Here is a 24,767-nt window from a genome sequence, read left to right as displayed (position 1 = left end):
CCCATCACTATGAAGGCAGAGGCAGGCAGTTCTCTGTGAGTTAGAGGCCAGCCTGGGTTGCATAGGGAGTTCCGGATTAGCCAGGGCAACACAGAGAACCTGGCTTGAAAAAACAAACAAATAAAAAGATACCAGGTTCGGAGAGAATGTATGGTATAATTAATAAAATTTGCAAATTTTTTACAAGGATAAACCATAAAGATGCTAGGTCACTGTGCAGAAAAACAAATAAAATTGTTATTCCAAGACTCTATTAGAGACCTTTACAAATGTTGGCAGAATAGGATAGTTTGTCAATAATTTAGTTTCTGTACATGCCAACTGAGTTGATTAAACTGGATTGTCTATGTACCATTATGAATTAATGAAAGAGTAATTATATCACTTCCTGTGTTAGACAAATCAAAATCATCCATAGGATAGATTTTAATTCAGGGATCAAGCTCTATTCTTGGCATTTAAGACCCTAATTTGAAGAGAAATGAGATGGGACAAAAACTAATGAAAATGAGCTTTACTCAACTTACTAATGGATAGCTTTCCATTTGGCTAGAGCCACAGTGCTACTCTCAGAAGGCTAATTATGCCTTCTCCAAAGGCTTAGATAATTCCGACAGTAGGAAGTAAACTGCACATAGTTAAAGCAGGCAAAAGAAATCCTCAAGATTCAGTTACCTGTGACTAGAATATGGCAGACTGGATATAACAGGGAAAGATGCAGCCTTATGGCCTAAAAACTGATGTAACAACAGTTTGTATTAGCAACAGGAGTCGTGTTACTGCTCAATGATAAACAAGGCCTTGTCAGAGCTGGCTGGAATCCAGGTGACTTAGAGAGGTATCAGCAACCATTAACCACGGCTTGCTTCATTATATGATTCCATGTTAGCAGTATCCTGATTTGGGGTCTTAATGTTATGGCATCTGATGCCATGACACGTTCAGAAAACCAGTCTTGCATGCCAGCTAGTGCCTGTAATTCCAGAACTTTGGAGAATAAATGTTGTAGGAATTCTAATTGGTCTTAAAAAAAACACGGAGTCAGATATAGGGGTAAATGCTGAAAACTCATAGAAGCAGAAAAGCCAGCCACTAGTTCTTACCTCTACTGAATCCTGAGACCAAAGGCTTGATCCTGTCTCTACAAATCCTCATACTGAATGCAATGTGCTCCTTTATACTCTTGCCTCCACCTCCTTTGTGCTGGCATTAAAGGACTGTGACTCCCAAGTACTGAGATTAAAGGTGTAAGCCACCATGGCCTGGCTCTTTCTCTTTGAGACTGGATCAGTCTTGTGTAGCCCAGGTTAGCCTTGAACTCACAACATTGAAAACAAAAACATACCTGAAAAACAAAAGCTTTGTATAAAAATCATGAGGGTGGAGTAGCTCAATTTGTTCCCTAGTTTTTCCCATGGATAGTCTTTTCCTCCAATAAGTTTACTGATGAAAAATGTACCACAAATGCCTATGAGCCCCACTCACTGTGAGATACACACATAATTTTACTCTGTACTGAAACTTTCTCAAAATTACTTACTTTGGCTCCTGTATTCTTTTTTTGGTGGTGATAATAAACCAGAAATACTGATTATAAGTCCATGTAGTTTCATTTCTTTCCCTGACACCTCCCAACTGTCTCTGTCAGAAACAAGTAACTCCAATGTGAAAATTCTTACATCAGGAAAGCAAACACAGAGTGGATACCACAGGGTTCCTAAAGCTACAACATCACGATTAACTTTGTCACATAGACAAAAAGCCATAGATACATTCAATTTCTCATTTGTAGACCTGCAAAGTAGAAATGTGTTGTGAGTAGTTGTGACACAAAGACTAGTGAGGGATTTATTGCTATGTAAATTAGAATAAATTAAAGGATGTCTCTAAAATAATATTGCCTTCACTTACTTGCATTCCATTGTGATTTTTGAAAAGTTAGCAAGTATTTCAAAACACAACCTGAAACAATACTAAATGAGCTTCTTCTTAGAAGGCTACCATGACTTAAAGGCAAAGTGTCCCCTTAGGGTTATGCATTTGAAGACATGGCCCAGGCCCTTGGCACTGTTTTAGGACCTGGTAAACATATGTCTATGAGAGCAGCTTTGGTTGCTCTCACCCTCTGACACAGAATAACACATGATATATATGTATCATGATAATCACTTACTGAAAGGTGTCAACTGTTGAGAGTAACCTTAAACAAATATCTACTACATGTGGTGGAAACAGCATGTTTTGGTTGACATCTGCTTGGGGTTTTCAGTGCTCTTTTGTGTCAGTTGGCATCATTGAAGTAACTTCTCTTGTAAAACTCTATTAAAGATTGCTGTCAAGTTAACCTTCACCCCCATCCACAGTATCTTCTCTGTTGTTCAATAAATACAGTGAAACCATTTTTTAGTGTGGTGGTTTGAATGAGAATGGTCCCCACAGTTTCATAGATTTGAATGTTTGGTTCCAGGTTGGTGGACTATTTAGGAGGCATTGAGAGGTATGGCCTTGTTGTAGGAAGTCTGTCAACTAAGAGTAGGCTTTGGTGTTTCAAAAACCCATATCTGGTTCTCTCTCTCTCTCTCTCTCTCTCTCTCTCTCTCTCTCTCTCTCTCTCTCTCTCTCTCTCTGTCTCTCCTTACCCTCTCCCTCTTGCTCTCTCTTTCCCTCTCCCACTCTTTGCCTGCAGCCTATGGATTAAAATGTAAGCTCTTAGCTTCCCTAGCATCATGCCTGCCAGATCACTGCCATGCTCCCTGGATGATTAGTCCATGACTGCCACAGTCTAATCATCTGAAACTGTTAGCTATTACCCAATTAAATGCTGCTTCTTCGTCATGTTATCTTCATCATGGTGTCTCTTCACTGCAATAGACAGTAACTAAGGCAATTAGGGACAGGTCAGACACATAGCACACAAGGGACACAGACCAACCAGTAACCACAAACCTCAAGGTTTACTTCTATCAGACAGATAGTAGACAGAGAGATTGCTGAGGATTCCAATTTGGACTCATTCTTCATCAAACTATTCCAAAAGGAATTTTCTGTGTTCATTCTTTAATGTGATATCAGTATATTAGGTGATATTTTATGTTCTGACAAATAAAGCTTGCCTGGAGATAAAAGGGCAGAGCTAGTCACTAGTTAACCATAGAAGCTGGGCAGTGGTAGCACTCACCTTTAATGCCACCACTCAGAAGGTGGAGTCAGGAAATGATAAGGTGGGGTGAAGACAAGATCTCATGCTTTTGGGACTGAGGATTCAAACAGGTAGGAGGTAATTGGTACCTGGTCCCATTCTTACCCTGATATTGGCTTCCGGGGTTTTTATTGATTAAGATTAATTAGATTAACTCTTCGTTAATGCAACATGTCCTTAAGCAATGGGGTTTTGTCCCTAAAGCCCTCTACCTTTTCTATCCACAGGCAGTGTGTGCTACAGTGTTCTTTTCTCAAGGTTTACTTTTAAATGGGATATAGTCTTACTCAGCAGTAGAGTGTTTCCTTAAAAGGTGGGAGTGTGTGTGTTTGCTCTCCATACCATGACAATAATAAAACCCAAACATCACACAGAAACTATGAAATTCATTTCTCCAGTCTAAGGACATTTTCCACACTGCTACAATCCACACTGCTGCTAGCTATAGGAAATGCTTCCTGAATGGTTCCATCCTTTGGGTAACTTGTATGATTGTGCAATAAACCCATTTATTTCAGAGAAATTTTGTTCTCTGGAGTTTTTATTTAACAAAAATATATGACATGGTGTTATAGCATGCATGTATTAGAAAACTATGAGTACAGTGAACTATTTAAGTATTGATATGTTATTTTACCAGTGGTTCCCCTCCAGTGGCATGCACACTTGCCTTGCTGTCTTAACACAACAGGAAAACATTTCAAATTGCAGCACAGCCACAGAACTTACAGATGGGGTGGGTGACACTAATTGTACAAATTCTCTTTGCTATTTTGTTATGGGCTCTCCTTTCATTAAATATAGCTAAAAGAGGACAGCGATGCAGAGTATGTGGTAGGAGCTGTAAGAAAGAAGCTGCAAGCAGATCTATAGTTTCATTTCAGTATGCAAGGTTGTTTTTATAGGGAAAATTTCATTTGCCTTATGAAAATAGGGAAGCAGAGAAAATTCTCTGCACAGTGTGAAGTTCCTATGTCTTTCATATTTCTAATTCTTTGCAGCATGCTGTCTGCACAGAAGACCAAGAAAATAAATATTGAGTTCTAATCAGCAGTAGAGACTTGCAGCTCATTTGTCCATCCGGAAGTCATGCAGATTCTGTGAGCGTGTCACTGGGAAGACCTTTGCTCTCCTCCCTGCTAAGATGAGGCAGTGCATTGCCAAAGAGAAGCAGCAGCTCCCCAGATTAGCATTCTTCTCATTGCTCAGAAAAAGAAAAAGAAATAAATAAGTGAAAGGAGAGAGGCAACAACTTCAAACTAATTTAATTCTGCAATGAGACTAGGAATTAGACTCCCTAAAGTGATGAGTTAACCTTTTTCTAGAGTTAGTTTTTTTTTTTTTTTTTTCTTTTCGTCTTATTTGACTGTATATTGGTAACACCAATGGCCCAAGGCTATCTGAGGAATTGCAAAAGCTTTAAAAAAAAAAAAAAATCGGCAAAAGAATCTTAAAAGGCTGCCTTCGGAAAAGGACCTTTGTTTTTAAAAATGCTCAAGTGTTAATTATTTAGCTACAAAATACTTCATCATTTTATTGTAACCTTTAAAACCTCAAGAGCTTTTAAATACTGGCTAGTATTAAGCCTTGAAAATTCTGCTTTTCCACCATATTTTTTCAATTTCAATACCATTGATTCGTTTGAATCACTCTCAGCTCCTTAGTTTATATTCCTTGCCTTTCGGTGTAACAACTGGAATTCCAGGCCTACAGGAATGGAATTTAAGGAATTTTTCCCTACCGATAAAGAAGTTTGTTCTTGGGAAACTCAGTAGACAAGTAGATTTAAAGAATACTGTGGAATCAGTATTTATTCCTAGTGCATGAATGGAGTTTGGGAGCCTATTCCCTATAGAGGTATACTCTCAGCCTAGACACACAGGGAACAAGGGCCTAGGCTCTGCCCCAAATGATGTGACAGACCTTGAAGATACCCCCATGGGAGGCCTGACCCTCTCTGAGGAATGAGGTGTTGGTGGGGGGCATGGGAGAGGGAACTGGGATTGGTATGTAAAATAAGATCTTTTTTAATTTAAATAAAATTGTATTTTTTTTTAAAGAATACTGCTTTAAGATAGAGGGATTGAACTCAATGCCACTGAAGCTGTAGCAAAGAAAAAAAAAAAAACAACAACAACAAAAAAAAAACACTGCTGCTGCTTCTCAAGTGTTGCATGAGCTGATGGGAAGGTACTTGAGGACTGTAGGGAACCCTGGAACCGAAGTTGGTCCACCAGTGTGTGCTAATTGGCACATACCAGTATCAGGTTCCTGATCCCATAGAGAATAGAAGATGAGGCCCTTTGTGGACTAGGATTACATCAGTGGGTCAAACACTGGGGATTATCAATTTACCAAGGGAAGATGTTTACTTCAGCCCAATGCTTTGGAGATTTTTTGTACTTGTAAACTGTTCCCATTGGTTTTGAACTTTCAGCAAAGCAGAATGCTGTAGGAAATAGGGTAAGCTTTTCTACCTGCCTAGGGGAGTGGGGGTGGTCCCTGATGGCCTGAAGACCTCCCTCTGGAAATGGTCTCTTCAAGATTCTGTCTGAGGGCAGCACTAAACCAAGGATCAAAGCTGTATTTAACACGCAGGCCTTTGAGATCACAGTATATCCAAATTATATGAGTCCCTTTACTCCTTATTGATTATATTTCACAGGGAAATGTGGTGGCTTCTCCATTTGAAGACAGATATTACATTATAAGACTGAGGAGATGTTCCAATGGGAAAAGGTCCTTTTTCCACTCAAGTGTGAAGACACAAGTTCTGAATTTGAGCACCACATAAAAAAGAGGAGAGCAATTGAATGTGTTTTTTATGCTAGTGCTTTATAGATGGAGATGGAAAGATCCTGGGTTTTGCTGGTTTACCAGACAATCAAAGCAGTAAGCTTCAAAACTAATGCTGAAAAACAACTGAAAAAGACACCTGTTGTCAACATCTGGCTTCCGAAATTTTAGTCTTAGTATTAAAAAAATTTGGACAAAGTACACATATTTCCAGTGAGCAAATGGTTAGGCTATAAAATACATCTGTGATGGGTTTTACCTTCTCAATTAAATTTCATTAGAAAAACCTCTAGACATGGCCAGAGGTATGTCTCTTAGATGATTCCAATGGGATACTCCATGGAGTACTAGTCAGAGAAAAGTATGATAGGTTAAAACTGAAAAATAGTGAAGGAACAATAACCTGAATGGGCCACCACAGAAATTTGCTAAGGCTAAAAAGCTAATTTTAAGAAATTACATTATGTATATTATTGTACAGTTCCATTTCACATTGTGTTATTTGGATAGCAAAGCCATGGAAAGGAAGAACAACTTGGTCATTGCCAATTAAGAACAGAGGAGTGTCACACGGAAAGTGAAAACTACAAAAGGGCAGCAGGAGAAGCCTCATGACTATGTACTTCCAGATTACACCTATTTCAAATCCAAATTCATGTTATTTATCCACAGAGAAACTTCCAGATTGGAGCTGAAAGTACAATTATAGGCATGTATACAAAGTTTAGGATTCCAGCATTTATTCCCAGTAAGCTCGGAGACCTGTAAGGGCCTCCTAATACCAAAGAACACAGCTGCTTAATGGGTCAGATTAGCAAAAGTAGGCTGGTGAATGAAGTCACTGTCTATACTATATTCCCAATTGTTCAATAAACTCAAAGTTTTCCAAAGAAGAGTATAATAAATAAATTTAAATGATGGATGAATGAGTAAGCAAGCAAACTAAGTTACTGGTCATGTCAAAACATCAAACAAAATAAACAGGAAGGTTAGCAATTGACCTCTGGTTGCCTTTCTTTTCCCTTGGAACTTTGGGCTGACAGAGGACAGTTTAGCATCACAGTAGGTGCCATATTGGTTGCCAGTGGTGTTGGGCCATGGACACAGCTGGCTCAGGGATTTAATTAATAGGTGTTGCTCAGGAGCTCTAGCTTTTGGCTGTGGTGTAAAATGATTCATTCCCAAGTGGAAAGTAGAGATTTTCATATCTGAACTTTTAAAGATAAACTGACATTTTTATTTCAACAGAACCATGCCACTTCTTTTAAGAATTGCATACTGGCCAGTAGTTATTTCCCATCTCTATCTTAATTGGAAAAAATATTAATATGAGAGTGTTCATCATCCATATAATCCACAGGTGAGTAGTTTTTTTTTCAAGAAAACATCCACCATTCTGAATTTGCATCAAAGCTCCCATTACTATGCATAACTTCCTTTGCTTTCTGCCCAGCAGTTATTAAGCAAGTATTCTCCCAGTGTGTATTTGTTATTATTAATTTAACTTGATTCTCTCATTAAAATAGTCATTCTTGTGCTTGAATGTGAAGGTGGGATTACTCCATATAGAAAAGGGAAATGTCTAAGGATTAAAAACTCTCAAGACATAAACCCAGCATTTATCGGAAAATGTAATTGTGTTATTTAGGTAAAAAAAAATTCCTAAAATTTCTATATATTATTTCTCCCCACATAAAATATATTCATATACAAAATCTGAACTTTAAAACTACAATTTGTATTTTGTCTTTATGATATCATTAAAATTTTATTTAACTCTGTGATCTCAAAATAATTATTAAAATATATAAAACAGAAGATAAAAATCCCCATGTCTTATGTGAGCATAAATTTTAATTCAAGATTTTTTATGTTCAATCTCACAATACACTTAAAGGATACTTCCGGAAGCACTCAGAAATGAATTGTGATATCTTCATGTGTGCCTGATTGTGTGGCATCATTGTTACAATATAATACCCTCCACATTTCATTTTCTGACAACCAGCACATCATGTGTAAATTATAGCAATTCAGTCCTCATAACATTGTCAAGACATTTCTGAAATACAAATATTTAGCAATATTTCAAGGATAAGATAATGTTAGTAAGAGGTTTGCATGTTTTATATACAAGTAACACCTATGAACTGAATATATTAAATTTACATATTTAGGGATATATTTATGAATATAGCAATAACAATAATTAAAGAAAGAGAGGCCAAAGGCCAAGAATTTGAAAGAGAACAAAGAGCACAGGTTACATGTGAGGGGTTCAAGGGAGGGAAAGGAAAGGGAAAATGATGTAATTATGTTTTAATTTAAAAATATAAAAAAATTTCCATAAACATTTAATGGAATATTAAACATTTAACCTAAAAAATAATGGAATAATGAGATGAAATTTGAAGTTATTTATTAACTAATTAGCTAATTCTGTTTCTAACTTTAGGTTCTCTTTCCAAGAAAATATTTCCTGACAGGTCATCTGGACAATACTTTTGCATATTGTGCAGCCACAGCAAGGCATCAAGCACAGAATCTGTACAGTTAAAAGGAACTGAAGTTTGTTAGCAATGAAAGTCGTCAAGGCAGAGCAGATGACCAGGAGATCCATGTGGAAGAGCTCTTCAGGTATCTTACTTAACAATCAGTCCGCAAGTCAGTATCATGCAAATGCAACCTTCAGAACTCAGGCATGCCAGTGTGACTCTGTCCTGAGAGTCAAGGTAAAATATTCACTCTATTGGAGGAATAGCAACACATCTAAATTTGGAAAGGGAGAAGCAGACAAGATACTAACAGGACCTGGTTTGGGAGCTGTGCAGGGGAGAGAGGGTAAGAATCGTTTGCTCCAAAGAAAATGCCCCATCAGGTATCCTGCCTGAAACTGTTCTATAATTTATTAACAACTTGTCCCCTTATAGAAGACTTAGGCAAGCTCTCAATCAGCTGAACATGGAAAGAAAGGGATGTGAAGAAGATTTGGCACCCTGTGAAGCTTCCTTCTCACGTCCAGGACCATGGGGGTGAGTCCGCAGAGCTCCATGATATGACAGAGATCAACCATCTCCAAAGGGATGCCAGATTCTAGTGTATGCTTCTCATAGAATCCCAGAATCCCCAAAGTAAGCCCTACATTTTGAAAAGCAATTTCTTCATTCAATGTCTCTAGTATATAATCCCTTATGTTATTAAAAGGCTTTTCAACAACATAGAGAATAAATTGTGACAAGAGAAATGCATATCAGAGGCAATTCAAAATTGCCTAAAGCAATTCAAATTGTCTAAACGAACACTGAAAAACAATCAAAAAAGCCTGCTCATTTGCATATTTAGTTGGTTGGTTTGTTGGTTGGTTGCTGTTTTGGTAATGCACTTTTTAATTTCTAATGAAAAGAGATTGTGCTTATCTTTCACAAATATATATCTGGGGATAGTGTCACACACCTTTAACAGCAGCAGTACTTGGGAGGCAGAGGTAGGTGTAACACTGTGATTTCCAGGCCAGCCTGTTCTAGAAATGGAGTTTCCAGCCAGGCAGAGCTAAATAGATCTCTTTGTTTGTGTGTCCTTGTCTGTGCATATGAGGGTGTGTGTGTGGGGGGGTGCAGGATGATAAATCCAGTATTTGTTCAGGACTTTAACTGAAACAGCATCTATGGTCAGAAATTCAAAGGACACCTAAAATAGAAAGACCAGTTTCTTGAATCCTCTGAGGCTCTCATCTCCCTGTTGCCTAAGGGCACCTTTCACAGGTGCCCTTTTCTAATTGTATATGTATTTCAAAATTAACTAAAGGGATGCGTATGACTAGAAAATATTCTATACCTGTATGAAGTTGTCTAAGAAAAAATTGGTTTAAAAAATACTGTAAACGTATCGGCTTTCTGATTCATGAATTAAATGCCTTGTTTTCTACCTTATTGCTGACACTCTCACAAAAGCTTACAAACTCTCATAACGTGAATCCACCTCTATCTACCCTCTGGGGAGGTGCAAAGGATGCTATGACTCTGGAGTTTTGCTTGATTTCTTATACTTTTTTGTGATCATTACACTAAATACCATTGGCTACCAACTCTACAGCACACTGTACTGGTGACTGCTCACCAGAAGTGTTTAGAGTTTGAGAAAGAAATTACAATTTAATATTTTATAAGATGCACTGAACTGAATTTTTCAAACACAGGGTGTAAAGAGTGGACCTTGGAGAAGCATCAATATTTTGAAGCTGTCTGTAGGATAGTGCCATGTAAACTGAGAGGAATTGGCTTATCGATGGAGGGAGAACATATCTCTAATCTGCCAAAGTTCTTCAGTTTAGTATGACTGGGTAACTGTATTCAAAGCAAAGAATTTGAGATGAGGAGAAGGTTAGCAACACACAAACCCAGAAGCCTCTTCTATCTAACAGCACACTGAAAATGAAGATCACCCGAAGAACACACTTCTGATCTCATCTACATTTTATTCTGGAATATATGTAGATTCTTAAACTTAAAACAGCAACTCTAATCTCAATTTCAAGTAAGTCTAGAGAAGAGAAAATACTTGAGAAAAATATATAACATCTATTTTCATATTGTTTTAACTATCTACTGATTATGACAAAACTAAGTACAGTAAAATCAATAAGGAAATAAATTTACTTGTAAAGAGGGATAATCAAGTCTATTTATCAAAATTAAACTCCAGTTTGACTCATATAAATTCACTGCTTAATTTTTTTCTTCCAAGAGGTTATATTTAAGGCAACAAAACATGTAACATATTTTCAGGTATTCATTTTTAAATGATATCCATAAAATTAAGTTATATAAATAATTGCTATAGCGGATGTTGGATTAAAATTAAGAGTTGCTTTTACCAATAATGCAATATTAACAGGATACTAAAAACATTTCACTTGTTATTTGAAAGTGCCAAGTTGGTTATCAAATTATCCTAGGTATTAATGACTAGGAAACTAATTTTTCTGAAACAGCTGGTATTGTGAATTCATCTAAAAAAGAAAACAGTAAAAGCCAAAGGACAAGTAAACACCATTACAGATTTTCTGTGTCAAAGCGACTAGGTCTGTTTTAGCTGAGCCCAGCAACTCTTCCAGGACACCATGGGAGATGACATCTCATGCAGGGCAATATATAAAATCAGGTGTTGAGCTCAGAAAAGTACAATTTACTACAACCGTTTTTAACAGCCTCAGCAAAAGAAAAATTGTTTCATAAAGAAAAAGAAGACAATAAAACAACCCCTCTTCAATGAGGATGAGGGCAATAACCTTGCAAGATAAGTGCTAGAATTTCTTTAGATTTTATGATTTTTTTTTTTTTTTTGCAAATTGTGGGATTTAAGAAGAGATTTAAACCAGTTTTCTGCAAGTTTGATGTCATAATTCTTCTTTATTTTAGAAACAATCTTATTTTACATATCAATCTCAATTCCCTCACCCTTCCATTCTTCCATGCCCCCCACTGATCCCCTCAACCCATCCCTCCCACCCACTCCCCAAAGATAGTGAGGCCTTTCATGGGGGTTATCAAAGTCTGTCACATCATTTGGGGAAGGGCCTAGTCCCTCTTAGTGTATCTGAGCTGCGATAGTATCCCTCCATAGGGAATGGGCTCCCAAAGTCCATTTGTGCACTAGGGATAAACACTGGCTCCACTATCTGAAAGTGTTGATTTCCAATATATAGAGATAATTCAAAAACCTAACCACCCAAACACCAAACAATCCAATTAAAAGGTAGGGTAGAGAACTAAATAGAGAATTCTCAATAGAGAATTCTCAATAGAGAATTCTCAGAGGTCCCATAGACTGCCCAGGCCTCCAAGCTGGCACCCACATTCAGAGGGCTTGGTTCGATCCAACGCTGGTTCCCCAGCTTTAGGAATGGGGTCCCTGTGCTCTCATTAGGTCATGCCATCTGTTTCTGTGGGTTTCTCCAGCAAGGTCTTGGCTCCTTTGCTCATCCCTCCTCCCTCTCTACAAATGGATTCTGGAAGTATGGCTCGGTGCTCAGCTGTGGGTGCCTGCTTCTATTTCGATCAGCTTCTGGATGAAGGCTCTAGGAGGGCAATTAAGGTAGTCACCAATATCATTATAGGGGAAGGGCACCAAAGGAAGCCTGTCTACCTCCACCTAGATTCTTAGCTGTGCTCATCCTTGAGGACCTTTGAACATTTCCCTAGTGCCAGATTTCTCTTTAAACCTATACTGGCTCATTCTATTAAAGTGTCTCTTTTTTGCCTCCTCTGTTCCTCCCATATTATAGTCTTCCTGCTCCTTAATGTCCTCCTCTCCCCTTCTCATTTTCTTAGCTCCCTCTCCCCTCCGTCCAAGCTCCCAATATGTTCAGGGGTTCTTGTCCCTTTACCCTTCTTCAGGGGACCATGTGTTTCTCTCTTAGTGTCCTCCTTGTTTCCTAGTTTCTCTGATGGTGTGGCTTGTAGGCTGGTAGTCCTTTGCTCTATGTCTAATATCCATATATAAGTAAGTACATACCATGTTTTTCTTTCTGTGGCTGGGTTACCTCACTAGGGATGGTTTCTTCCAGTTCCATCCATTTTTCTTCAAATTTCAAGATTTCATTATTTTTTTTTCCACTGAGTAATACTCCATTATGTAAATGTATAACATTTTCTCCATTCATTCTTCAGTTGAAGGGTATCTAGGTTGCTTCCAGGTTCTGGCTATTACAAACAACTCTGCTAAGAACATAGTTGAACATATGTACTTGTTGTATGAATGTGCATTCTTTGGGTATATGCTGAAGAGAGGAATTGCTAGATCTTGAGGTACATGGATTCCCATTTTCCTAAGGAATTTCCATACTGACTTCTAAAGTGGATGCACAAGTTTGCACTCCCAATAGCAAAGGAGGAGTGTTTCTTTTTCTTCACATCCTCTCCAACATAGACTGTCACTGGGATTTTTGATTTTAGCCATTCTGGCCAGTATAGGATGGTATCTTAGAGTTGTTTTGAGATTCATTTCCCTGTTGGCTAAGGATGTTGAGCACTTTCTCAAGTGTCTTTCAGCCATTTTAGATTCCTCTATTGCGAATTCTCTATTTAGTTCTCTACCCTACCTTTTAATTGGATTGTTTGGTGTTTGGGTGGCTAGGTTTTTGAATTATCTCTATATATTGGAAATCAACACTGTCAGATAGATGTGGGATTGGTAAAGAACTTTTCCCATTCTGTAGGCTGCCATTTTGTCTTCTTGTGTCCTTAATTTACAGAGGTTTCTAGGTTTCAGGAGGTGCCATTTATTATTTGTTGCTCTCAGTGTCTGTGCTATGGGTGTTATGGTCAGAAAGCAGAATTTTATACCAATTTGTTCAAGGGTAGCTCCCACTTTCTCTTCTAAGAGGTTCAATGTGGCTGGATTTATGTTGAGGTCTTTGATCCAATTGGACTTAAGTGTTGTGCATGATGATAGATATGGATCTATCTGCAATCTTCCAAATGTCAGCATCCACTTATGCCAACACCATTTGTTGAAGGTGCTTTCTTTTTTTCATTGTATAACTTTAGCTTCTTTGTCAAAATCAGGTGTTGGTAAGTGTGTGGGCTAATACAAGGGGTTGCAATTCATTGGTCTACCTCTCTATTTTTGTGGCATTACCAAGCTGTTTTCAGGACTATAACTCTATAATAGAGCTTGAAGTCATGGGTGGTGATGCCTCTAGAAGTCCCTTTATTGAACAGGATTGTTTGTCTCTCTATTGTTTGTCTTTTGTTTCTCCATATAAAGTTGAGTATTTTTCTTTCAAGGTCTGTGAAGAATTGTTCTGGGATTTTGATGGGGATAGCACTGAATCTGTAGATTACATTTGGCAAGATTGCTGTTTTTACTAAATTGATCCTACCTATCTAAGATCATGGAACATCCTTCCCTTTTCTGGTATCATATTTAATTTCTTTCTTTAAATACTCAAAGTTCTTGCTATACAGTTCTTTCACTTGTTTGGTTAGCATTAACCCAAGATATTTTGTGTTGTTTGTGGCTCTTGAAAGGGGTGACATTTCTCTGATTTTTTTCTCAGCCCATTTGTTGTCTATATGTAGTAAGGCTACTAATTTTTTGAGTTAATCTTGTATCCTGCCACTTGGTGAAGGTGTTTATCAGTTGTAGGGGTTCACTGGTAGAGTTTTTCAGGGCACTTGTGTAAACTACCTCTCAGCTGCAAATAGTGAAAATTTGACTTCTTCCTTTTCAAGTTGTATCCCCTTGATATCTGTTTGTTGTCTTTCTGTTCTAGCTAGTACAATATTAAAGAGATAGGGCCATAGTGGACAGTCTTTTCTTGTTCCTGATTTTAGAGGAATAGCATTGAGTTTCTCTCCATTTAGATTGATATTGTCTGTTGGTTTGCTGTATATTTCTTTTATTACATTTGGTATGTTCATGTTACCCCTGATCGCTCTAGGACCTTTATCATGAATGGGGTGTTGGATTTTATCAAAGGCTTTTTCACTATCTAGTGAGATGATCACATGGTTTTTCCTTTGCAGTTTGTTTACAGGGTGGATTACATTGATGGATTTCCATGTGTTGAATCATCCCTGAATCCATGGGATGAAACCTACTTGATCATGGTGGAAGATTTCTCTGATGTGTGCTTGGATTAGATTTGCCAGTATTTTATTATTTTTGCATCAATGTTCATGAAGGATGTTGGTCTGTAGTTCCCTTTCTTAGTTGTGTCTTTGTGTGGCTTGGGTACCAAAGTAGTTTTATCCTGGAAAAAAAAAAAAAAAAAAGTTTGGCTATGGCCCTTCTGCTTATGTTGTGTGGAACAGTTTGAGGTATATCAGTATTAGATATTCTTTGAATATCTGGTAGAATTCTACACTGAAAATCTGGCCCTGAACTTTTTTTTGTTTGGGAGACTTTTGATGAGGGCTTCTATTTCATTAGGGGTATAAGTCTCCTTAAATTACTTGTCTGTTCTTGATTTAATTTGGGTAAGTTATACCTATCCAGAAAATTGTCCACTTTCTTTATATTTTCCAGTTTTGTGGAGTACAGGTTTTCATTGTATTACCTGATGATTCTCTGGATATCCTCATTGTCCCTTGTTATGCCCCCCTTTTCATTTCTGATTTTGTTAATTAGCATGCTCTCTCTCTCTCTGCCTTTTGGGTAGTTTGGATAAAGGTTTGTCTATCTTGTTGATTTTCTCAAAGAATGAACTCTTTGTTTCATTGATTCTTTATATTGTTTTCTTTGTGTCTACTTTACTGACGTCAGCCTTCAATTTGATTATTTCATGGCATCTAATCCTCCTGGGTGAGTTTGCTTCTTTTGTTCTAGAGTTGTGCTGTTAATTCTCTATTGTGACTATTCCCGGGTTTCTTTATGTGAGTACTTAGGGCTATGAACTTTCCTCTTAGTACTGCTTTCAAAGTGGCCCATAAGTTTGGGTATGCTGTGTCTTCATTCTCATTAGATTCTAGGAAGTCTTAGTTTCCTTTTTTAAAAGACAATTCACTGAATACATTTTATTTACAGTTTTGTACACTGTCTTAATATGAATGGGACTGCTTTTCTACTTGAGCCATTTGTAACCAAAGCAAAATAAACCAAGTAATACAAAGTGTTAAAGTTCAGCATAAAGATACAAAAACAGACATATTAATTCTAGGTAGGAATGTAATTATGGTGTTACATTTTTATAGTCCACAATTACCTTTAGGGATCACACAGACATAGATCACTGATTTGAATGAAATGCATAAATTTGTAACAAAGCTTTGTAGTTACAAAAAAAAAAACCAAATTGCCAAAGAATGCACAAATTTAATGTTTATTCCACCTTTCTGTCATATTCCTGGATCCTTCACCGATGTTACATGAGGAAAAAACAAAAACAAAACAAATGAAAAACTGAAATCAGAATCACTAATGTTATAAAGGAGGGAAGCAAAGATAGCAATATGCAGGACTGAGTGTGAAAACAGAGACACAGTCACACACACATAGGGAGGGTATACAAGGAAAGGACTTCCTCCAAAGATAGTGATTGGTTATCAGTCCCATGCAGACACAGCTACGAAGCGCAGCTCCACCACTAAAAATAGGTTTGTTGTTTAAGAAGATACCTGAGTATTCTCACAGGAGACTGCATCATGTAATGGAGACTGGGAGCTGAGCCAAAGCCTCATCCAAGCAGAGTGGACTGCACTGAAGTTTGATTCCATCTAAATGTTGCTAAAATATAAGAGAAGTCTCATTCGCCTTTGTCTTGTACCTTTGTGTTCATTTCTTCCCTACCCTCTCCCAATTTTTGCTAGTGTGTCTACTATCCCAATCAAAGAATTACAGTATCTGTCACCCCAGAACCCCCAGATGTGTCCAGATGTGTAACAGCTGGTTAGAATTACCATGAGACACACATTTGCCTTTCCACAGTATTCGAAAAAGAACTTGCATTTGTTACCTTAGCAGGAAAAGACCTATTTCTGCTTCATTCCATGCAGGAGCATGTTTTGCTGGTGAGAGTCTGAGTACAGTTTTCTAGCAACCTCATTTCCTTTCCCAGCATTCTCTTTGCTGTCCTCTTCCTGATGGCTGCTAGAGTTTAATTTATTTAATTTCTTTTTATTTCTCCCTTGACACAGGAATGATACAATTGGGCATTTTTCAATTTCCATGTGTTTGTAAGTTTTCTGCAATTTGTGTTGTTGTTGAATTCCAACTTTAATCCATGCTGTTCTGATAGGATACAAGGGATTATTCCAATTTTTTTTTATCCATTGAGGTTTACTATGTTGCAGAGTATGTGGTCAATTTTAGAGAAGGTTCCATGTGATGCTGAGAAGAAGGTATATTCTTTTGTGTCTGGATGAAATGTTCTACAGATGTCTGTTAATCCCAATTGTGTCATAACTTCTATTATTTGCTTTGTTTCTTTGGTAAGTTTCTGTCAGGTGGTCCTGTCTATTGTTGAGAGTGTGGTGTAGAAGTCTCCAACTATACGTGTCTGAGGTTTTATGTTTGATTTGAGCTTTGTGATTTTTTTTCTTTTACAAATGTGGGTGCCTGTGTATTTGGGGCATAGATGTTCAGAATTGAGACTTCATCATGATGGACTTTTCTTGTGATGAATAAGAAATGCCCTTCTTTATCTCTTTTAATTGAGTTTAGTTTGAAGTCCAATTTCTTAGATATTAGGATTGCTACACCAGCTTGTTTCTTGGGTACATTTGATTGGAAAATCATTTACCAACCCTTTACTCTGAGGCAATGTCTGGCTTTGATATTGAGATGTGGTTTTGTGTCCATTCTGTTAACCTATGTCTTCTTACAGACAAGTTAAGACCATTGACATTGTGGGATATTAATGATCATTGATTGTTAAGTTTTGTTTGTTCTCGATTTGGTTGCAGTGGTGGTATTGTGTGTGGATCCCACCCCCTTTTGGTGTTTGGTAAATATTGCCTTTATTTTTGTGAGTGTAATCTTCCTTGGGTTGGAGTTTTCCTTCCAGTACTTTTTGTAGGGCTAGATCTGTGGATATGTATTGTTTAAATCTGGTTTTGTATTGGAATATCTTCTTTTCTCCATCTATAGTGATTGAAAGCTTTGTTGGGTATAGTAGTGTGGACTGGCATCCATGTTCTCTTAGGGTTTGTAGAACATCTATCCAGGACCTTCTGGCTTTCAGAGTTTCCATGGAGAAGTCAGATGTAATTCTGATATGTCTGCCTTTATATGTTACTAGGCCTTTTTCCTTTGCTGCTCTTAATATTTTCTTCCTTATACTGTAAGTTTGCTGTTTTTATTATTATGTGGTGAGGGCACTTCTTTTTGTGGTCCAGTCTATTTGGTGTTTTGTAAGGTCCTTGTACTTTCCTAGGCATATCCTTCTTTAGGTTGGGGAAGTTTTCCTCTATGATTTTGTTGAATATGTCTTATGTACCCCTGAGCTATATTTCTTCACCTTCTTCTATACCTAATATTCTTAGGTTTGGCTTTTTCACTGTGTCCCATATTTCCTGGATATTTTGTGTTATGGATTTGTTGGACTTGAGATTTTCTTTGGTCAATAACTTTATTTCCTCTTGTGAGTATTCAACACCTGAGAATCTTTCTCCCATCTCTTGTATTTTATTAGTTATACTTACATCTGTAGTTCTGATAGTTTACCCAGCTTTTCTATTTCCTCCATCCCCTCCTTCTGTGTTTTCTTTATTGTTTCTATTTCAGCTTTCAAGCCTTGAACTTTTTGAATTGTTTCCTTCACTTGTTTTGTTGTTTTTTCTTGGCTTTCTTTGCATTCTTTAAGAAATTTGTTTGTTTCTTGAATTTTTTGGTTTGTTTTTTCTTCCATTTCTTTAGGGGATTTTCTCATTTCCTTTTTGAGTGTTTCTATCATCTTCATAAAGTAATTTTTGAGGTCCTTCTCCTGTTCACATCTTGCTGGTGTAGAGTGCCTAGATTCTGCTGGTACCATATTGGTCTTTCTGTTGTTGAGTATGTTCTTATAGTGTTGTCTCCCCTCCCTTCTTTGTGTTGGTGCAGGTGGGGTCTTTCCCTCCCCTCTCTTCTCCCAGTGGGCACAGGTACTCCAAGACTTCAATGTCTTCAACTCTAGTGTTCTTTTCACTCAAGCGGTGGGTGTTGGGGGGACAAGACTCAAGTGGAAGCCAGAGGGAGGAGGGGGGACTAAGACTGAGGTGCTGTCCATCCTACTGGGGTGGGTCCACAACATGTGGAGCAAACCCAGAAATTTCCAAGGAAGGGATGGGAGGATTTGGGCCCAAGCAGAACCCACATTCACCTCAAGTAGAGGGCATAGGGCATGTGGGGGACAAGCTGATATCATAATTCTTAAGTTCAAGAAATGATCTTACAATGTGGGATGTAGAGTAATGAGCATGTCCCAACTATATGGCTTTTTAATTATTTGACAGTGGCAATATTCAAAGAAATTATTATGTAGATTTTCCTTCTCAAGCCCTTTTCATTTCTGAGGTAATAATCTAATGTCTCTTATTTTAAAATTGAAAAAAACTCTGAGAATTGATATCTGTCCAGATGTCAAAAGCATATAGAGCCATCAAGTTATCATGGTAACAGTAGCTGTCCAAATAGCTAGGAAAACTGCTGTCAGTCATCATGTCCTTGTGTAATTCTACTTTGTGTGGGGGCCTAAAAGAAGGAATTAAGCATTTGTAAAGAAAAGTCCAGAAGGTAATAACATATTATGCTACTCTGGCCCAAACTTCCACCTGGTAGCTAGTAATTTTGTAGCTCATTTGTTTATCTGTTTCTAAAACTCTCCAAATGCATGATGGTACTATAATGGAAATAAAAATATAATATACTCTCATATTAATTTCCTCACTGCTTAATAAAATTACTAGCTCACAGTAAAACAACCAGATAAAAGTTTTAAATTGTTTATTCTGAGTTAGTGATGATAATTTTATCCTTGTACCAATATAATATTTCCCCAAATAATCACTTCTACTAGTCTACATAAGAAGTGTTTTAAATTGTTTAAAATATAATGTGGGGATTGTTGCATATTTAAAATTATGCTTTATTCTAACATTTATTTTCCTTAGAAAAGTATAAGGAATTATTCAAACTGGCAATAGCTTTATCTTAGTTTATCTCCACTTTACAGAGTGAAGGCAACAAATTAATGGCATGATTTGAGTATAGGTGGCATTGGGGAGTGTTTAAGGTAGAATTTTAACTCCCCAAAGACTTGAGTTCTAACTCTTCATATCTGACTATGACATGACCAGAAAACAAGATCTTTTCAGATATAATCAAGTTAAAATGAGCTGGCTAGGGAGGGTCCTATTCAGCATGACCATTGACCTCATGAGTTAAAGAGATGGGTATGGCAATGCATTTCTGTAATCTTAGCACTTGGAGATAAAAGGATAAAGATCAGAAATCCCAGGTTATTCTGTGCTATCATACCTTGTTTCAACAAATAACAACAAGGAGAAAAAATGAGATACATAGACAAATAGACAGAGAAGGACAAAGTAACAGTGATAAAAAATAGAAACATAATGACAAATGTCAATCAACACAGAGTATGGGAAAAACCAAACACCAGAAACAGAAAACTGCTGTCAGGCTTTCTTCTTGGAACTTTCAGATACCCTAATTCCTGACCCTAAAGACACAGTGGATTTGATTTTAAGTATATTACCAAAATACTTTAGTTGGATATCTTTAGAATATGATTACTAGCCACTTTCATGAGGGTTGCTTATGTAATTCTTTTTAATGGGGCTCTATAAGCATTTATTCTCTATTATTTGAGAACCTTTAACAACATATTTTGATCACAATCACCCTCTTATTCCTTGATTACTCCCAGAATCCCAACCCCTTCTCTGCCCACATGAATTTGTGTCCTCATTTATTTTAAATCTATTGAGTTCCACATACTGTCCATATACTCTTGGGTATGTAGCCATGCAATGAAATATAGTTGACATACTAAAGATACCACAACCTTAAAGACAACTATCTCTTCCTCTTCCCACATCCTATCAATTCCTAATACCTTCTCATCTTTCAGTTCTTTTGGCTCTACTAGGATTCAAACCATTAAAGACAACTCACTCTTCCTCTCCAATAAGCTATCAATTACCAATAGTGAATCATCTCAGGGTGAGACTTTGTGGTTATCTCCCCCCTCCACACTGAAGTAATATCTGGCTTGAACATAAACTTGCTCATGCTGTCAAAATCATTTTGAGTTCATATGCATAACTGCATTGTTGCAGTTAGAAAATAGTATTTCCTTGTAATCATAAACCCTTCCTGTCTCTCATAAATTTTCTGCTGTCTCTTTCACAATGATATCTGATGCTTGGGAGGAAGGTGTGAAAAAAATATCCCATTAAAGGCTTGGAATTCTACAGTCTCTCATTCTTTTCACCTTGACAAATTGTGGATCTGTGTTAATTGGCTTCTAGTCCAGAAAGTTGCTTTTCTAATAAGGGCTGAGAAGTACACTAAAAAATGGTTATAACAATAAGTCATTAGGTTTAGTGCTCTATCTATTTAGTAGAATAATAGTAGAATGTTATCACCTACAAAATTAAATCAAGATGCAGCAAATAATATAAAAATACCCCCCCAAAAAAACCAATGAGATAGGAGTAGTAGTTAAAAAATCTTTTGACGGGCATTGGTGGCACATGCCTTTAATCCTAGCACTCAGGAGGCAGAGGCAGGTGGATCTCTGTGAGTTCGAGGCCAGCCTGGTCTCCAAAGCGACTGGCAGGATAGGCTCCAAAGCTACACAGAGAAATCCTGTCTCGGAAAAAAAAATCTTTCAACTTAAAACAAAACAAAAAGCTCAGGGTCAAAGGTACTTAAGCTAATATTTAGGAATACATCTAAAAACAAACATCTATAAGCAATTAAAGTGTTAAACTAAAGGCACAGTGTTAAACTAAAGGGAAGTGATTAATACATGATGGGAAATCACAGAAGAAGCCCTATGTCTACTTAGGAATAGAAAAGATTTTAAACATAACCAACCTGAACTGAGAGGGGTGGGAAGAAATTAAAAGCACATGGACAGATGTATGTTATGTGTGATCTTGTGTGGAAAGAACCAGGAGAGGAAAGACTGAGGCAGGGCTTCCTGAATTTTATACTGTGAGCTACAGAAACACACATTCCCTGAAGCATCCTTTGTATTGATTACATGAGAAAAATCTGCTATGCTACAGTATATATTCTGACATTTGCCTTGTTTCTAAAATGGTCTTAAGGAATACCCAATCTACAGTAAATCACAACCTATAATTATCTTCAGGGTAATTATATATACAGCACTCGTGGATGTGGGCTCTCTACAAAGGGTCTATGTGACTCACCTCCCTAAAGTATAGTTATTTATTAGTCGCAGAAAAGTGAGTGCCCTGCCTTCAATAATAGGACATGCATAGGGACTTCTCAGCCAGAATCCAGATTTTTGGCACTAGAGGTGGCATGTATCTGGGCTCTGTCTAATAGGATGAAATGTGATTTCAGACAATTTCTGCTCAGTCCTATAAAAACACCCAATAGACTCACCCTCTGTGCTGTCTTCTTTGTCTGCCTTGAGCTGTATTTCTCCATTATGACCTTAGAATTCATCTAATGAAGACTGTCAAAAATCTGCACGTCAGTATCAGAGACACAGTGTGAAGAGTGCTACATTGCTGGCCTAATTCATATTTCCAACATTTTAATCATACAAAAATAAAACATGTATATGGGTTGTTCATTACTAGCTGACTGATTCTTCCTGCATTCATGCCCCCACCTAATAGAATCATACCCAGTGGTCCAGCATCCTAATCACACAAACAACATCTGAGCTCTGTGTGTCATGGAGTAGACCACAGCTCCCGGTGGGGCATCATTCTGTTATGACAAGGCCACACCTACTCAACCAGCAGCACAGGTAGTACAATACAATAATGGGAAGAAAAATGGAGGAAGGCTTTTTTTGGAAAGATTGAAATAGCCTAGAAAATGAGCAGCTGTTTCTTTCCCTTGCTATCTCAAAGAGCGGTTATTAAAGTAGCAATTATAACTAAAGACAACTCTGACCCAAGGGACTTGGTAAAAATCATCAGGGCTTCACTTACAACTGTTTGGCTTCCTGTTCCCCAGTGGCTTTTCTGAGCAGCCAATTAGCTCTCTGGGAATGTAACTGCACACCAAGATGCTAGAACTAGCATAACAGAAATAGAGACAGGTGACTTTCATTTCCTTAAAACTGTCTCTCTCTGTTCCCAGCAATTTCATGGCAGCCATTTGGACTCAGAGGGAAAGAGGGAATTTCAGTGGTCTCCCCAAAGCACACTTAACCACAGGCACAGAATATATAATCGCCCTGCATGAGGAGGCTTCTCTCTGTCGTTCTCTGCCTTTCTCTGTATTCCCTTTCACTCAATTCTGATTTCAATTTGCTCGCCAGACAATCCTTCTGACCTCACCTAAATTGAGAGATTTTAAAAGCTCCTCAGTGTGGCAGAATGTCACTGTAAACCAGAACTCTAAAATGGGTGTGTTCCCTGTTTTCAAAATCCCATACCACCGTGGCTGCTAATGAAAAATTCCCTAACCTACTCAGAGATGCTCGCTTTTCTTTGATCGTCATGTGTGGGTCGCACAATGCATGGCTTCCTCTTTTGAAATCTTCAATGTTTCAGTCAAAGAACTTTACCTGAGGCCACCATGTCACAAACCTCGGCCGCTTCAAAGTCTGCAGGGTGCTCAAGAGAGTTCTCTGCTTGATAAAATGTAATGTCTGCCTCAAAGTTCAGCTGGCGTGAGCTCTCATTCCCTTGTTCTGTGCTAAGGTAGCGGTGGGAAGATTGATCCCACCAGCACAGGATGTGGGAGTTTGAAGGATTTTAGACACAGAGTGAGACTCTCTCTGGGGTCCAGAGGCTAAGTGACTTACTTGAGGTCATCAGATTAAGTAGTGGCAAATCAGATGCATTAACCCAAGGCTCTCAGCTCCCCTGCCTCAGCCTCTACCTGTGTATGAGAACAGTGCTACGAAGCCCTACACAGTTTAAAAGAAATTAGGCCAAAGATCAGCCTTCTGAAAAACTGGCCGCTTACCAAGACTAATGATGGATTCTCTCTTGTGACTTTCATAGTGATGCCACGTACTTGGCTTGAAGCGGTGAGATGGGTATATTGCCTTTGAATTTTTCTTTCAAATAGAAGTTTAAGAAATTCTCTAGTACTAGAGGCCCCAGCACATCATCAGTTTACTTTCCTGCCTTCCCTGGTTAGTAATGAATCACAAAGACATTTTATGAGAGTAAAATTGAAACATATGCAACTATTAAATGAGCTTAAACTAAAACACCAACAGCATTGTGCTAGGGAGACTGCACAACAACAGGGGCCCCGATGCCCTGTTAGTGGGAATGCAAATCACTCTAGCACTTTGGAAGCCAACTTAAGCAGGTTCTTAGAAAGCTAAATATATTTTTACGTTATTATTCAGCAGCTGTGAATCCATGCATCTATCCAAATTTGGTTAAAACTTTTGCCCCATAAAAACTCACACTAATAGTTTATAATGGTTTTATTAATAATTGTCAAAAAATTATTTTGGAAATATGATTGCCAGTAGGTGAAGACCTAAATGAGCTATGGTATGTCTATACAATACAATATTATTCAGTATGATAAAGAGAAATAAGATACCAAGTTAAGAACACCTTAAATGCATATTGCCAAGTGAAAACAACCAGTTCAGAAAGGCTACAAACTATGATTCCAACTATATGAAGTTCTTGAAAGGGCAATATTATACACAATATTAAAAGATAGGTAGCTGACAGAGAAATTAAGAAAAAAGTGGGAAGGGATAAAAATATAGAACAAAGGGCATTTAAGGTTATGAAATCATTTTGTATGGCAATATAATGGTAGTTTCATGACATTATGCATTTAGCAAAACCAGCATAAGTAATGGGGAAAACTATATGGAGAGTAGAGTGCTGAGGAATTCAGCATCCCTGATTGTTTTCTGTAAGCATGAAAAGCCACTGTGATGGCTCAAAAGAAAATGACCTGTAGGGAGTGACAATATTAGGAGGTATGGCCTTATTGGTTTAGGTATAATGTTATTGGAGTAAGTGTGTTACTGGGTGCAGGAGTTAAGGTCTCAGATGCTCAAGCCAGCCCAGTGTGGCCCACATCTCTTCATGATGCCTACAGATCAAGATGTAGAACACTCAATTCTTTCTCCAGC

The sequence above is a fragment of the Cricetulus griseus genome, chromosome 2, assembly GCF_003668045.3.
Source record: "Cricetulus griseus strain 17A/GY chromosome 2, alternate assembly CriGri-PICRH-1.0, whole genome shotgun sequence".
NCBI classification, from domain to species: domain Eukaryota; kingdom Metazoa; phylum Chordata; class Mammalia; order Rodentia; family Cricetidae; genus Cricetulus; species Cricetulus griseus.
This window is presented reverse-complemented; position numbering follows the sequence as displayed.